A 17,319-nucleotide genomic window follows, 5' to 3' on the forward strand; every position below is an offset into this window, starting at 1 on the left:
TTGCTCTTTTCCAGCAGGACGTTTGTAGACTTCTTCCCATAGGTCAAGTGAATGGTGAAACTGCCAGTTTTCAAAGCAAACCTTGACCATGAGATGAACTCAGTCTGAAACGCGGCTACACAAGTGACTTGGTACCATGACAGACAGCCATTCAACTGGATGCAACAGGAATTTTCTCTGAGGTTTCAGAGTCAGGGAGACCTTGACTCAACTCACATCTCGTACTCAGTAGCTTTGTAACACCAGGCTGGAGACTTAACTCCTCTGAGCCTCACGTTCTTACTTGGTGAAATGCATATGAAATGAAAAAATAGAAAGAAAAATAATGTGGAAAAATGAACATGAAGCTCCTGTCATAAAGTAGGCATTCAACAAACAGTCATCATATTCTCATATAGGCTTGGATCTATCAAAATAATACAAGATTGCACAGGTGAGTACTTCAGTAGAAATGGAATTATTGCGAATGCATAATTTGTTTCCTGAGAGTCAGTGTATCAATGTTTTGTTTGAGAAACATCTGATATAATGCTTATCAGTTCAGTTCAGTTCAGTCACTCAGTCATGTCCAACTCTTTGCGACCCCATGAATTGCAGCACGCCAGGCCTCCCTGTCCATCACCAACTCCCGGAGTTCACTCAGATTCATGTCCATCAAGTCAGTGATGCCATCCAGCCATCTCATCCTCTGTCATCCCCTTCTCCTCCTGCCCACAATCCCTCCCAGCATCAAAGTCTTTTCCAATGAGTCAACTCTTCGCATGAGGTAGCCAAAATACTGGAGTTTCAGCTTTAGCATCATTCCTTCCAAAGAAATCCCAGGGTTGATCTCCTTCAGAATGGACTGGTTGGATCTCCTTGCAGTCCAAAGGACTCTCAAGAGTCTTCTCCAACACCACAGTTCAAAAGCATCAATTCTTTGACGCTCAGTCTTCTTCACAGTCCAACTCTCACATCCATACATGACTCCTGGAAAAACCATAGCCTTGACTAGACAGAATTTAGTTGGCAAAGTAATATCTTTGCTTTTGAATGTGCTACCTAGGTTGGACATAACTTTCCTTCCAAGGAGTAAGCGTCTTTTAATTTCATGGCTGCAATCACCATCTGCAGTGATTTTGGAGCCCCAAAAAATAAATTCTGACACTGTTTCCACTGTTTCCCCATCTATTTCCCATGAAGTGATGGGACCAGTTGCCATGGTCTTCATTTTCGGAATGTTGAGCTTTAAGCCAACTTTTTCACTCTCCTCTTTCACTTTCATCAAGAGGCTTTTTAGTTCCTCTTCACTTTCTGCCATAAGGGTGGGATCACCTGCATATCTGACGTTATTGATATTTCTCCTGGCAATCTTGATTCCAGCTTGTGTTTCTTCCAGTCCAGCGTTTCTCATGATGTACTCTGCGTAGAAGTTAAATAAGCAGGGTGACAATATACAGCCTTGACAGACTCCTTTTCCTATTTGGAACCAGTCTGTTGTTCCATGTCCAGTTCTAACTGCTGCTTCCTGACCTGCATACAGATTTCTCAGGAGGCAGGTCAGGTGGTCTGGTATTCCCATCTCTTTCAGAATTTTCCACAGTTGATTGTGATCCACACAGTCAAAAGCTTTGGCATAGTCAATAAAGCAGAAATAGATGTTTTTCTGGAACTCTCTTGCTTTTTCCTTGATCCAGCAGATGTTGGCAATTTGATCTCTGGTTCCTCTGCCTTTTCTAAAACCAGCTTGAACATCAGGAAGTTCATGGTTCACATATTGCTGAAGCCTGGCTTGGAGAATTTTGAGCATTACTTTACTAGTGTGTGAGATGAGTGCAATTGTGTAGTAGTTTGAGCATTCTTTGGCATTGCCTTTCTTTGGGATTGGAATGAAAACTGACCTTTTCCAGTCCTGTGGCCACTGCTGAGTTTTCCAAATGTGCTGGCATATTGAGTGCAGCACTTTCACAGCATCATTTCAGGATTTGAAATAGCTCCGCTGGAATTCCATCACTTCCACTAGCTTTGTTCGTAGTGATGCTTTCTAAGGCCCATTTGACTTCACATTCCAGGATGTCTGGCTCTTGATGAGTGATCACACCATCGTTATTATCCGGGTCATGAAGATCTTTTTTGTATAGTTCTTCTGTGTATCTTGCCACCTCTTCTTCATATCTTCTGCTTCTGTTAGGTCCATACCATTTCTGTCCTTTATCGACCCCATCTTTGCATGAAATGTTCCCTTGGTATCTCTAATTTTCTTGAAGAGATCTCTAGTCTTTCCCATTCTGTTGTTTTCCTCTATTTCTTTGCATTGATCACTGAAGAAAGCTTTCTTATCTCTTCTTGCTATTCTTTGGAACTCTGCATTCTGATATATCTTTCTGATATATATATATATCTTTCCTTTTCTCCTTTGCTTTTCACCTCTCTTCTTTTCACAGCTATTTGTAAGGCCTCCTCAGACAACCATTTTGCTTTTTTGCATTTCTTTTCCATGGGGATGGTCTTGATCCCTGTCTCCTGTACAATGTCACGAACCTCTGTCCATAGTTCATCAGGCACTCTATCTATCAAATCTAGGCCCTTAAATCTATTTCTTACTTCCACTGTATAATCATAAGGGATTTGATTTAGGTCATACCTGAATGGTCTATCGGTTTTCCCTACTTTCTTCAATTTAAGTCTGAATTTGGTAATAAGGAGTTCATGATCTGAGCCACAGTCAGCTCCTGGCCCTCTTTTTGTTGATTGTATAGAGCTTCTCCATCTTTGGCTGCAAAGAATATAATCAATCTGATGTTGGTGTTGACCATCTGGTGATGTCCATGTGTAGTCTTCTCTTGTGTTGTTGGAAGAGGGTGTTTGCTATGACCAGTGCAGGCGACAGCACACTAAGTGCAGCTGAGAGGAGCTACCCCACGTCGAAGGTCAGGGGCAGAAGCTGGGAGGACCCCATGCCCGAAGGGCAGCTGCCAAGAGGAGTTACCCCATGTCCAAGGTCAAGGGCCGCGGCCTAGAGTGCCAGGCTGCTATGGCGCAGGAACAGCCGAGAGGAGCCACCCCACACCCAAGGGCAGGCGCGAAGGCCAGGGGTGGAGGCCGGGAGGAGCAACCCCATGTCCAAGGAGTGGTGGCTGCGCAGGCACAGGAGGGCCTAGAGGAGCTATCCCACCTTGAAGGTCAGGAAGGGTGGTGGTGAGGAGATACCCTTCATCCAAGGTAAGGAGCAGCGGCTGTGCTTTGCTGGAGCAGCCGTGAAGAGATACCCCCACACTCAAGGTAAGAGAAACCCAAGTAAGATGGTAGGTGTTGCAAGAGGGCATCAGAGGGCAGACACATTGAAACCATATTCACAGAAAACTAGTCAATCTTATCACACTAGGACCACAGCCTTGTCTAACTCAATGAAACTAAGCCATGCCCGTGGGGCAACCCAAGACAGGTGGGTCCTGATGGAGAGGTCTAACAGAATGTGGTCCACTGGAGAAGGGAATGGCAAACCACTTCAGTATTCTTGCCTTGAGAACCCCATGAACAGTATGAAAAGGCAAAATGATAGGATACTGAAAGAGGAACTCCCCACGTCAGTAGGTGCCCAATATGCTACTGGAAATCAGTGGAGAAATAACTCTAGAAAGAATGAAGGGATGGAGCCAAAGCAAAAACAATACCCAGCTGTGGATGTGACTGGTGATAGAAGCAAGGTTTGATGCTGTAAAGAGCAATATTGCACAGGAACCTGGAATATCAGGTCCATGAATCAAGGCAAATTGGAAGTGGTCAAACAAGAGATGGCAAGAGTGAACGTTGACATTCTAGGAATCAGCAAACTAAAATGGACTGGAATGGGTGAATTTAACTCAGATGACCATTATATCTACTACTGCGGGCAGGAATCCCTCAGAAGAAATGGAGTAGCCATCATGGTCAACAAAAGAGTCCGAAATGCAGTACTTGGATGCAATCTCAAAAACGACAGAATGATCTCTGTTCATCTCCAAGGCAAACCATTCAATATCACAGTAATCCAAGTCTATGCCCCAACCAGTAACACTGAAGAAGCTGAAGTTGAACGGTTCTATGAAGACCTACAAGACCTTTTAGAACTAACACCCAAAAAAGATGTCCTTTTCATTATAGGGGACTGGAATGCAAAAGTAGGAAGTCAAGAAACACCTGGAGTAACAGGCAAATTTGGCCTTGGAATGCGGAATGAAGCAGGGCAAAGGCTAATAGAGTTTTGCCAAGAGAACTCACTGGTCATAGCCAACACCCTCTTCCAACAACACAAGAGGACTCTACACATGGACATCACCAGATGGTCAACACTGAAATCAGACTGATTATATTCTTTGCAGCCAAAGATGGAGAAGCTCTACACAGTCAACAAAAACAAGACCAGGAGCTGACTGTGGCTCAGATCATGAACTCCTTATTTCCAAATTCAGACTTAAATAATGCTTATAGCCTGAGAATTTCTCCCACTTCCTTCAGACTTTGATCATTTATACCTCCAATAATTATGGATCATGAGTGATTCTTAGCCTTATCTTGTACCCTCTCCACCCATTTTTCTTTCAAAAGCGCAACGATGCCAGGGGATGCTGTGTTTGCTAAGGTTCTTGGGTGACCTCCTCTTAGGCATGAAAACTGTATTGAGGTGAATGCCTTTCTTCACCTTATGTCGCCAAGGGGTCTTGTCAAAATCATAAGCAATCCTAAAACGAGGGGAGTGGAGGTCACCTGAGGAAAAAGAGATAATCCAAGTTCCAAAGAAAAGCTGATAATTTAAAAATGAATTTCCTTCTTGAGTGTACAATATGTCTCTTGAAAAAGTGATTTGTGTCTAGAAGTTTTATGTCTACATTCAATAAGCTGCATTTCAAGCAGCATTTCTTCTTCGATCCTTTGAGCTCCTTTAATACATCAGATGAGTTTTTAATACCCACAGGAATATATAAACTCTTTCCAAGCTAAACAAATGGAGGGCAAGCTGGAGAGTTAATAAACACACATCTATAGGGTTTTGGCAACTTGCTAAGCCACTTCAGGTGCAGCACTGGGAAGCCCAAGGGAGGAACACAGACAGCCCTTTGAGGTAGGGGAGGTGGGCGTCACAGCACAAACAGCCATCAGGATGGAGACAATGTACCGCAGAAAGGCAGATCGCAAACGTCAACAGTGTGGACACAGCTCTGCACTCCTCCATTCCGCATGCAAATAAACATTCTAAAAATATTCTTTGCCTCTGCTGGTCTCCTACCCTCCGGCATGGAAGAGGAAAGCCTCACTGTGCTCTGAGCCCAGACACACTTACATGTGCTCCCACCCAGCTTTCCCACACATTAAGAAACGTACAAATGGGAAATTGTTGTGAGACTAATTCATGTCAGGTAGAGACCTGCCTAGTCATTACAGACATGTGCCCCTCTCATTTTGCATCATGGACTCTTGAGGGAAAACAGTAATTTACATTTCCTGTACTAAAACGTCTCCAAACATGGCTTATCAAAGGGCAAGTAAAGATAGTAACATCTACACAACAATGGCCGTTCTATCTGGAACCTCTAAAAGTTGTAATCATCATTGCTTTTGGAAATAGGGCACTTTTCACTCTTTAAGTATTTGAGAAAGAGAATCAGAAGTCCTGTCTCCAGTAAAGTGATTTACTGAATTGAGACTCAGAAGAATTGGTACAAAAATCAATCAGAGGTTTTAATCCCAATTATTCTAATGTTCTGGGATCACATTTTCCTCTTCTGGCAATATTTCAACAATTCAAAATAAAGCTATCAAGATAAGCATTTACTTCTCCCTCCTCCCTTTAAAATTTTAAAGCCAAGATGTATTTAGCAACCCAAAACATACAGCACTAACTAGGTTGTTCACTCTAAGAGCCAATATTAAATGATTCAAGCCTAGCTCCATACCATAATATGAAAAGAAGGTAGCTCTTTATTAAAGGATGAGTGGCAGGTCATCAACATTACATGACACACTGGTGAAAAACTTAGACTTGATAGAGTTCTATTTTAAGTATTTGGTGATGGAAAGAATCACATCCTTTTAGAATCCAGGAGTTAGTTATTCCAATATACCACCTTCTGAGATGCATGGACTTGACACTGTAAAACTCAAAGACAGAGGAACTATTTTGATTTCGGTGATATATGCTCTGCACATTGCCAGCCAACATGGTGAGATCTAAGTGAGTAAGTGATACCAAGAGAAAACCTGGAGAAAAATAAAGTGCATAACCCTCAGTCTTCAAAGGAAAGAACTTGACCCTTGGTGTTAATTTCACTGTAGAGTAGGAAAGTTGTCTTGTTCGGAACTGAATTAAAGCCTGCTTAAAAGGGTTGATGATTATTTCATGGGAAATTGAATCACATTTATTTACACATTTAAAACAAGATTGAGTACAGTAGTTTGGCAAGAATCTATAAAGCAGGAGATACAAAAATATTTCAACAAATTAGTATATGCTTACAAATTAAGTGGTTAAAACTGTTACATTTTAACGCCTACAAATTTTATTATTCATGACACTAATGTACTCCCACTGGCAAAGTCTGTATCTAATTTGTGTAATGAAGTATCTGATATTGAATATGTGTAGTCCCTAATTCAGAATTCCAAATTTTTTATGAACTGAGAGCTCAAGTAGATCTAAGAAGTGGCAAAATTCCAAGATCTACTACTTTATCTAGGACTGTCTCATTGGAGCAAAAAAACCTCATCAACAACTTTTCCTGATTGAAACTATTAGTTTTACCTTCCAGGCTAAGAAATCTGGAAGAGGGGACTGACTGGAGTTCTGTGGCTTTCCTACAATGCTGTCAACACAGATGGGTGTGCTATAAAAATATCTCCCATTTATGAAGCATTTACTCTGGGCTGGGCACTGTGATAAATATGGGGGCTACAATTTTTTCTTTTTTTATCCCACATACAGATCCTGTGAGGCAGGTATCACAGCCCTTTCAGAGATGAGTGGACTGAAACCTACAATACTTACTGGTTAAAATCTTTGCATGCTTAAGTGCCGCAGCCCAGATGATAGCCCAGTCCCAGAATCTGTTCTCTCAGTCTTTACTCCAGGAAGACACCAGGTCCCCCTTGTGCAGTGGGCGCGTTTTACGGGTTGTTTCCAGAAGACCCACTTGGTAACAACACCTGCAGGGCATTCGCTGAGAACAGTCTGAAGAATTTGCGGTAAATCGCCCACCCAGCCTAAGACCTCAACAGGAAATTGGATTCGTTTGTAGGAAAATGGAATCCCTGAACTATGGTTCTCTGAACTGTAGCCCATGAAACATGTCAACACAGCTTCGAGACCAATTACTTTCTTTCAGTTTAGCGGATAAATGAAAGGCGCATGGGGAGAAGTGATGAGAGAAGAAAAGTGTAGCCACAGCTTTTGGGGCTTCCAGGAAGATGAGCAAAACTTGTGTGCAGATCCGAAAGTGAAACTGATGGCAACATAATTCTTATGAAAAGCAGTGAGTAATACTACCCAAAAAAAAGGACAGACACACATAGAGACACACAAAACAACAATATAAAAATCGAGTTTGCCTTAGAAAGTAATATCTTGCCAGCACTGAAATGTGACAAGAGTTTTAAAGCTCCAGCATTAAATATGTGACACATGTTTAATTTCATTCTGATTATTTTTTAAATTGTTAAAATATTTAACTCAGCAATTGACTCCCATTGCAAGGGAACCTTTGTGGATCCCTTTCTCATCAAAGGATGAGGGGGTATCAAGAAAAACAGCAATGTACTGGAAAATAGTTAAAACATCACATTCTTTTAGATATTCAATTTTGTTAAGCTTGTTGACAGTCACAAATGCCCAGAAAATATGGGTTGAGTTGTTTTAGATTGCTGTTTGAATAACAGATTAATTTAATAATCAGTGGGATATTGAATGACGAAAATTATTGGTTAAAGTAGCCAAACCACCAACCCTAATGACATTCTTATGTAAATTCTTATTTTCTTTTAGGCTCCTGCATTCTTAATAAACCCTATATTTTTGAAAATCCTTTTTTAAACATTGCATACTGTCCCTCTGTTAAAATATATCTGTCTATGCTATAGACAGATAAATGTCCACTTTTGGAGTTGCCAATATGATGGTTTCTATTTAGAGCAACTGAGTCACCTCTTGATGGTTTTTCCATAGAAAACCAACAAGGGCTTCTGGAAACAGGACACAGAGGCTGAGCTGGGAGCAGCCAGTCTTCAAACACTGTTGGAGACCAAAAAGACTTTTGTAATATGGCTAGAACCACCTGACATGGTTTCCTGAGTTTTACCAAGATGTGTAGACACCAGGGTTATCTGATGCCTGACAATCTGAAGATAGTTAGCGACAGCCGCCAGCAGACTGCTGCATGAAGCACGTTCCCGTGGGAAGCGCACAGTGCTCTGGTTGCTCTATGGTTGTGGAGGAAAGTAATCGCTGCCTTGAAAATGGTTTGTAATGGACACAGCTTTGTATGTTCCACTGCGGGAGGCGAGATGTTTTTCTTTGAAAAAGATCTTAGTGCGTAATTTTTGAAATACTGTAATTTTCACCAAACTCAGTTTCCAACTTACTCGTCGCCAAATGCTGTAGAATTGTGTTATTTTTGAATGTCACTGCCGCTGACCTGAAGTTACCTACGAAGCTAGTCAAAAATTAGTAACTATTTTAGAGAACTCATCCTGCAAAAGCTCATTCTTTCCAAGGCAAAAGTTGACAAATTTCTACACGCATACAATGTAAAGCAGATGGGCAAATTCAGCTGCCTGTCTGCCACCAAACCTATTGGCCACTGTACTGAAAAGTCTATCTGCTGTCACAAAGGGACCGTCAACAAAAGCCAAATAACAGTGTTTCCGTCATTGACATACTGCATTTCAAGAATACAAAGCTCATACAAAATGCAAAATGCTATCTTCATTCTTTAATAAATACGTACATCTTCTAATAAATTTTACTTTGTAAAATGGAACAAGGAAAGACAGAGAGAATGAGACATGTGAAAACAAAAATAAAAGATTTAACCCTTCAAAAGCTGTCAGTGAGACTATTTTTTATGAATCTATTTTGATGTGATAAGAGCATCATATCAAAAATTTGTAACAAAGCCTCACAAAAATTTTTGGATTAGGAAAAAAAAACAGCCAGCCATGAATTGACTTTTCATTCAACTAGTCACCCCAGCCAACTTGTTAATTCCTAATCCCTAAAAAGAGGAGGGGGAGAATGAAGAGGAAGAAACAGCTGAGGCAGCTTGATGAGGACCAGGCTGTGTGTGTGTGTGTGTGTGCTGGGGGGGCTACATTCAGAGGTGCAGCAAATGGCCTGCCTGAATCAGAAGTTTCTGCTTCAAAGGTTAGCCTAGCGTCACCGTTATTGTCATTTCTCCCATCATCTGAAATCTGATCATGTTTCCTCCCTTCCTTAAAACTTCTGTGTTAGTCCACACTGGTCTCAGGGTAGCAGCTGAAGTCCTTAAAGGACTAGTGCTCTGTGACAGGGTCAAAGGGGCCACATGACTTGGGCCTTATTTGCCTCTTCTCTCCTCTCTTCTCACCTTTACCTCTGTGTCCCAGCTTCCCTTGTAAAAATTTGTTGAACAAACCACAAATTTTCTTGTCTCCATGAGTCTCGTCCACCTGTCTGGATACTCCTATTTGCTAACTCCTCCGCACTTGGCATTCTTACATTAGATGCTACTTTTATCCAGGAAGCCTCTCTCTCTCTCTCTCTCTCTTTTCAATTCTATGCTTTCTTCAGGTAGCTCTCTTTAAAAAAAAATACGTATTTATTTGGCTCCGCTGGGGCCTTAGCCATGGCACATGGGATCTTTCTGTTGCAGCGCATGGACCCACTAGTTGTGGCACGTGGGCTTAGTTGTTCTGTGACATATGGGATCTTTCTTCTTTTACCAGGGATCAAACTCGCATCCAACGCACTGCAAGGCAGATTTCTAACCACTGGACCAGGAGGGAAGTCCCAGGGAAGCCTCTATTGACCACTCCAAGCCTCCCTTCCATGCTGCTGTGTGAAATTGACTCTCTAATCCTGGCATGAAGCATGGAGGGCTGACACTGCCTAGTTACTTCTTTGTAAACTCCATGAGGAAGGAATCATGTGTGCCTCATTCGTTGCTAACTCCCCACAGTGTAGCCCAGTGTCTAGGATATAACACACAATCAAGAAATGTTCACTGAAGTTCTAAGCTAGTTTTAGTTTCTTTTCCTAAAGTTCTATTTTCCGCCCCCCAGGCAAATTTCTGAGAAACCTCCTTGAAGGTAATTTATGTATCAGCTCTCATATTTTCAAAACTAAATTGTCATTTCACAAATTAGAGAGTCCCTTGACAGCAAGATCAAACCAGTGAATCCTAAAGGAAATCAACCCTGAATATGCACTGGAAGGACTGATGCTGAAGCTGAAGCTTCAATCCTTTCACCACGTGATGTAAAGAGCCGACTCACTGGAATAGACCCCGATGGTGGGGAAGATTGAAGGCAGGAGGAGAAGGGGAAGACAGAGGATGAGATGGTTGGACAGCATCACCAACTCAATGGACATGAGTTTGACCAAGCTCCAGGAGACGGCGAAGGACAGGGAAGCCTGTGTGCTGCACTCCATGGGGTTACAAAGAGTCGGACACGACTGAGCGACTGAATAATAACAACCAACTGGACATTAGAAACAGGCAAAACCAATCTACGATGTTAGAAATCTAGAAAGGGATTATCATATGGTAAGTGGAGGCTGTGCTCAGAAAGGGAGAGGTGGAGGACCTCCTGTGAGGCTGGTAATGTTCTTTCACTTCTTAGCCTGAGTGCTGGTTACGTACATGTGTCCCCTTTGTGAGAAAACTAATCAACTGGCAAACTTATGGTTTGTACACTTCTCTGAATTTGCTCTATGTTAATAAATTTTTAGTTAAAAAGAAAGAAAAGGGACTTCCTTGGTTAGCTAGTGGGTAAGACACCCAATACAGGGTGCCTAGGTTCCATCCCTGGCTGGGAAACTAGATCCCACATGCCACAACTCAGTCCACATGCCCCAGCTATTAATAAAAGATCCCCATGCCACAGTGAATACTGAAGCTCCTGAGTGCTGCAACCAAGAATCCTGCTGCATGTCAAATACATAAAAAATAATCAAATTTTTTTTTAAAAAAGGAAAAGCACAAGTCCCTGTTTCTCTCCTCACTCAGACCCCAGAACCTTAACTGTTTTTCGCCTCCATAGTTTTTGACAGAGCTGATGGGCAATGGCCTTGAAATAAAGCTTTGAAAGGAAAATCTTATCTTTTCACTGCTGCCAGCAAATTGTACATGGCCTTCTCAACTTCCCAACCTCCTGTGAGTTTTCAACCCACACTCCTGCAAGTGTGGAATTTACACTGTGGAACAGACTAGTCATGGGAGGTGTCAATACCTCCGCATCTACTTCATTATCTTATCCATCCTGACTTCCCTAAAGCACCCTCCACAGATTCCAGGATGTAGCAAGAACACATTTACCTCCCAGTGAATGAAAGGTGGCCTTCTGTTTAGTCTGAAATCTTTGTTTTCATCAAGCAGCATTCATCTCTTTGGTTTCTAACTGCCAGTCAACAAGGAAAAATACTGATTGCCCTAGCAGTTGTCCATCTTGGTTCTATTTGCTTTCTCACTTAGAATGGAACTGAGAAAGTTAACTTACTCCACTAAGTATGATCATCTATCATCTGCTAAGAGATACCGGCCACCTCATGGAGTTTGTAGTCATGATGACTGGAGAGATGATGCCGCTCTGCTCAAAAGGTTTCATGAGTATTATAAAACCGATAGAGTCACTTGACACAGCCACAGAGCCGTGAATAGGCAACAGTGCTTAAGTTATACATGAACTGGTCACCTGAGAGACCTCTTTCTCCTGGGAATTCTATACAAGTGAATTGATGGCAGACTATGAAAAGGCACATTCACATTTCAACAGAATGCTTTCTGGAGGTTAAAAATTTTCTTATACTAAGTTGATATGTTATTATACTTGTGTTAAGTGTGGCCATGGGCTTCCCTGGTAGCTCAGCTGGTAAAGAATCCGCCTGCAATGCAGGAGACTCTGGTTCAATTCCTGGGTTGGGAAGATCTGCTGGAGAAGGGATAGGCTACCCATTTCAGTGTTCTGACCTGGAGAATTCCATGGACTATATAGACCATGGGGTCGCAAAGAGTCGGACACGACTGAGTGACTTTTACTTTCAGTTAAGTGTGGCCGTATGTTGAGTACTTACTCTCTTCCAAGCATTATGTAAATTCACAGCATAAATTTTTCCACTTATAATCTTACAAAAAGCCAATGCTATGCTCACTATGATTATCCTCTAAATTACCCAGAAAGAAGCTGAGTTTCAGAGAGTTTTGGTTTTTACTCAGGGTCACACAATTTGCAGTTCATGACATTAGGACTCACACTCTGAACCCTCTGATGCCATAGGCCCTGCACTAAGCCACTGTACTTCAGTGCTTTCCTGTGATGGTTCTAAAGTCCTCAGCTGCTACAGTGGACTATAAGATGGTGCACTGGGCAAAGATAGAAGCTGTTCTGTTCTAAACACTTAGAGATGCTGGGTAAAATAATAAAACAAAACAAGTGTGTTTAAATGCAAAAGAACTTGCACATTTATAGGCTAAATGTAAAACCCTGGTAATCTGCTGCTGTCCAGGACTCTGAATGGGATAAAGAATATTAGTGTGAGAAAACTTTAAGCCTAAACTACATGCTACTTAGGAAAAATATTTATTCTAGTTATACAATGCAGGGACTCCTAAATACAAAAACTTACATAACAATTATTCCCAGGCAGTCAATACCAACAGGACACACAATCAAAGCCCAAGTGTAAGTCTAGTATGAGAAGAAACCCAGGTTCTAATCTCTTCCCACAAAAATAATAAATAGTAAAGATAAGTTCACAGTCAAAAATGACAAAACACATGAGAAATGATCAACCAGGAAAGAAATCAGACACAAGAAACAGGATTGGTACCCTCAGAAAGTTAACTATTAAAATAATCTTAAAAGGCCTTTACTATTGTGTGTAGAAACTTAAGATTAAGGCTCTATGTAAAAAAACACAGATTTTAGTAACAGCAAATAAAACTTCTAGAAACAAACAAACAAACAAACAAAAACCTTATTAAGATCACAATGGATTCTCTGCACACCTGAAAATAATATAAAATTGTAAATCAACTATACTTGATTTTTTTCAAAAATGCAATACTTAAAAAAAAAATCTCAGTAGACTCTTTAAGCAGCAGACCAGACATAATCAAAAGAAAATTAGTGAACTGTAATATGCTTAAGGAAATTATATAGAATAAAGTACACAAATAGAAATACATTTAAATCTAAATACACTTCAGTGATACATCAGAACATTAAAGAGACACACTTTAAAAATCATCAGAGAGGAATGAAAAGCCAGACTACTTATAAAGATGCAAAACTACAAGTCATAAGACAATGGAACAGGATTTTTAAAATATCAATTTAGATAGTGTGAAGTTAAACTATCACTGTAGAGTACATATAAAATAAGAATTTAAATAAAGAATGAGATAATTTGTCACTCCCAGACCATTCTTGAAAACAATTTCCAATATACCGTAGAACCAAAAACAATGGTTTTAAAAAAGGCAATGGTAAGTAAACAAAGTAGTAAGCATCTCATTTACTATAGGCAGCAATAATAATAATAATAATACATTTGGTAGGTTAAGAACACAGTAAAACTAAAATGTTAGAAAATACTACATGAAAGAGATGAGATATAATCCAAGTCAAAGGTCCTAAGGCTTTGTTTGTTCTGGAGGAACAGATCTTCCTGGAAGGAAGAGATCCTTACCAACTGAAACAGAATGTATACTTCACTGGAATACACTAGTATACTAAAAAGGGAAAAAAGGGAATGGAGAAAACTGAATATAAGAGGTGGCAAAAAAGAAAGAAAAAAGAAAAGAAAAAAACATGGGGAAGAAAAAAACATAAAATGATAATAGAAATGCATCCAAACTTACTGGTAAGCACAGTAAATTTTAAGATTAAATCTGTCAATAATAGAGATAATAAAATTTTAAATCCAGCTACATTCTATTTATAATTGTAATGGATCATGACAGAAAAGTCGAAAATGTATGTGTGTGGGGTAAATGTGCCTAGGAAATATTATCTAAAGAAGAAGTCCTAATTCTATGCTATTAGTAAACAAAAGAGGCATTAAAGCATAAAGCACTTCCATATAAAGAGGGTTATTACACAAAAGATAAAAGGAATGGTTTATTAGGAAGCTATACCACTCTTGAACAGAAATTTTCATGGTAACATAGCTTCACAATATAGAAAGCAAAACAAAGTGAATGACATGAAAAAATGGAAAAATACATAAGCCTGGTGAGAGCTTGACATCTAAAAGAGACCAAGAAAAGAAGTTTGAAACACAATAAACACACCTGATCCGATGGCTACATATTAATCTCTACATTCAGCTTTTGGAGAATAAAACTTGCTTTTAAAACCAGAGAGACAAATACTAGAATACAAAGCAAATCTCCACACAAATTAAAACACATTTGTTATACAGACAACACTGTCATTTAGTTAGATATCAATAATAAAAAAAAAGCCTCAAAACCCATAGATTAGGAAATCTTAAAACACTATTTAAAAATTTGCAGGTCAAAAAAAAAGTGAAAGTTAGAAAACTGTTAGAGCTGAATAACAATGAAACTATATTAAATTTACAAAGATAAGCTGGAATGTAGAGAGAAATCATATATATATTGTATGTATATACATATATATATATGTTTACATACAAATGAAGCTGAAAAATTTAAGCATCAAACACAAAATGGTAAAAAAAAAAAAAAAAAGAGTAAGTCCCCAAAACATAGAAGATAACGATACACTGAAGAAGCTAAATAAATGAAACAGAAAGTTAAAAAAACAGAGAGAATGAAGCGAACTCAACGATGATTCTTTGGAAAGAAAAACAAAACAGACATATCTGTGCCAGTGTGGAGAGGGAGAGAGGAGAGGAGGAAACACAGGAGGGACCGAGAGAAGGAGACAGGGGGAGACTGAGAGTGATTTAAAAGGGAAATATCACAAATAAGGTGACATGTATAATAAAAAGACACTATTTATAAATGCATGCAATAAACTTTAAGAGTAAGATGCAATAGGTGATTTTCTGAGAAATATAATCACCAAAATCATCTAAAAAAGAAATGGAAATTCCAAAGAGATATCATGTAACCATTAGAGAAACTAACAGAGTAACTGAAAATGTACTCACACAAAAACAAACAAATAAGCAAAAACCCATCAATCACTGATAGTTTTATGGGTTTTACTAACTCTACAACAGGCAGATAATTTAATCTTACACAAAATGTTAGAGATATTAGAGGAAGAGGATAGACTCTTCAAGTAAATTTGTGACAATAAAATGACCTTGATAGCAAAGTCAGATGAAGGAAGGAAAAGTCCAGACCACTCTTCTTTATGAACACAGATGCAAATATCCACAATATAGTATGAGCAAATGAATCTAGTAATATGAATTTTGTCCTCAAACAATTTTGTAATCAAACAAGGAAAGTCAATCCTGCAAAAGCAAGTATGTTTCACATTATATAACCCATCTACTATTAAAGACATTTATAATATATATGATATAGCTCATGATTTACATTTTCTAAAAATTATACTGGTGAAACACATATTAACAATCGAAATTATTTTAGTGATGATGCAAAAAAATTTTTTTCATACATTTTATCATCCACTCAAGTTCATCCAGTAACAACCAGAGAAACAAGTACACTTGAAGAGGTTTCCTTTAACCTAATAAATGGTTACCAAAAACTCATAGCAATTTAGAAGATGGATAATAATTAAGGTTGCGCAACACTGGGAATATGCTTGATGCCCTTGAATTATATACTCAAAATAGCTACAATGGTAAATTTTATATTATTTATATTTTCCTACAATTTAAAAGCCCAATAGCAAACATCATACTTAACATGGAATTATCAGAAGTGATTCTTTTGATGAGAAACAATACACAGTTGTCTACTCTCACGGCTTCTATCCACCGAAGTATCAGAAGTCCAGCGCAATAAAACAACAATTAACCATGGAGATTAGAAAGGAAAAGTTCTACAAATGATATTAGTATGTATGAGGAAAAGTCCAAAAGAATCCATACACAGACTATTAGATCTAAAAGGGCAGTTAGCAGCTGGGCGCAGGATATATAATGTATAGAAATCAGTGAGAGTCTCATATGTTAGCAATTACCAATCAGATAATATAGTATTAAATATATGCCATTTCTGAAAGCAAAATCTCATAAGCTGTTTAGGTATAAATCTAACATAACATTACAAAACTGTATTGAGAAACATGTAAATAAACAGGGATATTTAGCTTATAAGTGGGAAGGTCTAATATCATAAAAACAGCAGTTATCTACAAATTAATTTATAACTTATAGTAATTAAAACCCTAGCATAATTCATCAAAATTAATTAGCTGGCTCTAAAATTAATATAGAAAGAGGCAAAAACAGTTAGGCTGACTTAAAAGAAGAATAAGAGAAAGAAATTTTTTCCCCCCCAGCTATCAAGTCACATTACAAAGCTATAATAATTAAAGAGATATGGTGTTGACACATAAGCCATAAAACCTAAAAGGAGAGCTGCACATAGATGGGAACCCAGCCTGTAACACAGGTGTCATAATAAATCTATTGGAAAATAAAAAAATACCAAGTAGAAAGTTCTGGTTAACAGGCCAACTATATGGAAAAGGATGAAATTAGACCTCTAAATCATGAAACTCACACAAATAAATTCCAGAGGCATTAAAGTTCTAAGTGTGAAAGGCAATTTTTTAATGTGTTCAGAATAAAAATATACGAGAATATATGTATTGCATTAGGGTAGAGACTAGTTTCTGAAACAAGGCACAAAATGCACAAATCAAAGAAGAAAATAATAAATTTGACCACATGAAAATAAAAGCAAAAGAAAACTTATATGCATCTAAAGATGTCGATAAAAAGTGAAAAGACAGACCAAGGAATAAGAAGACACATACAAAGCACAGAAGTGCAAAGAAATCATATCTGAAACACAAAAAGAATGTCCAAGTCAGTAAGAATAGACCCACCACCCAAGAGAGAACTGCTAACAGGAGAGAAGAAGCCAGAGACTCCAAATGATCAATAAAACCAGTGAAAGAGGTCTAACTTCATTAACA

At 38.9% G+C, this 17,319-nt stretch overlaps 1 protein-coding gene across 1 annotated transcript in view; it reads right to left on the reverse strand.

Moving 5' to 3' along the window:
- Window positions 1-17,319, reverse strand: part of CACNA2D3 (calcium voltage-gated channel auxiliary subunit alpha2delta 3) — an 875,864-nt gene that overhangs the window by 33,213 nt on the left and 825,332 nt on the right. The window lies entirely within an intron of this gene.

Source organism: Capricornis sumatraensis, chromosome 10 (assembly GCF_032405125.1).
Source record: "Capricornis sumatraensis isolate serow.1 chromosome 10, serow.2, whole genome shotgun sequence".
NCBI lineage: Eukaryota > Metazoa > Chordata > Mammalia > Artiodactyla > Bovidae > Capricornis > Capricornis sumatraensis.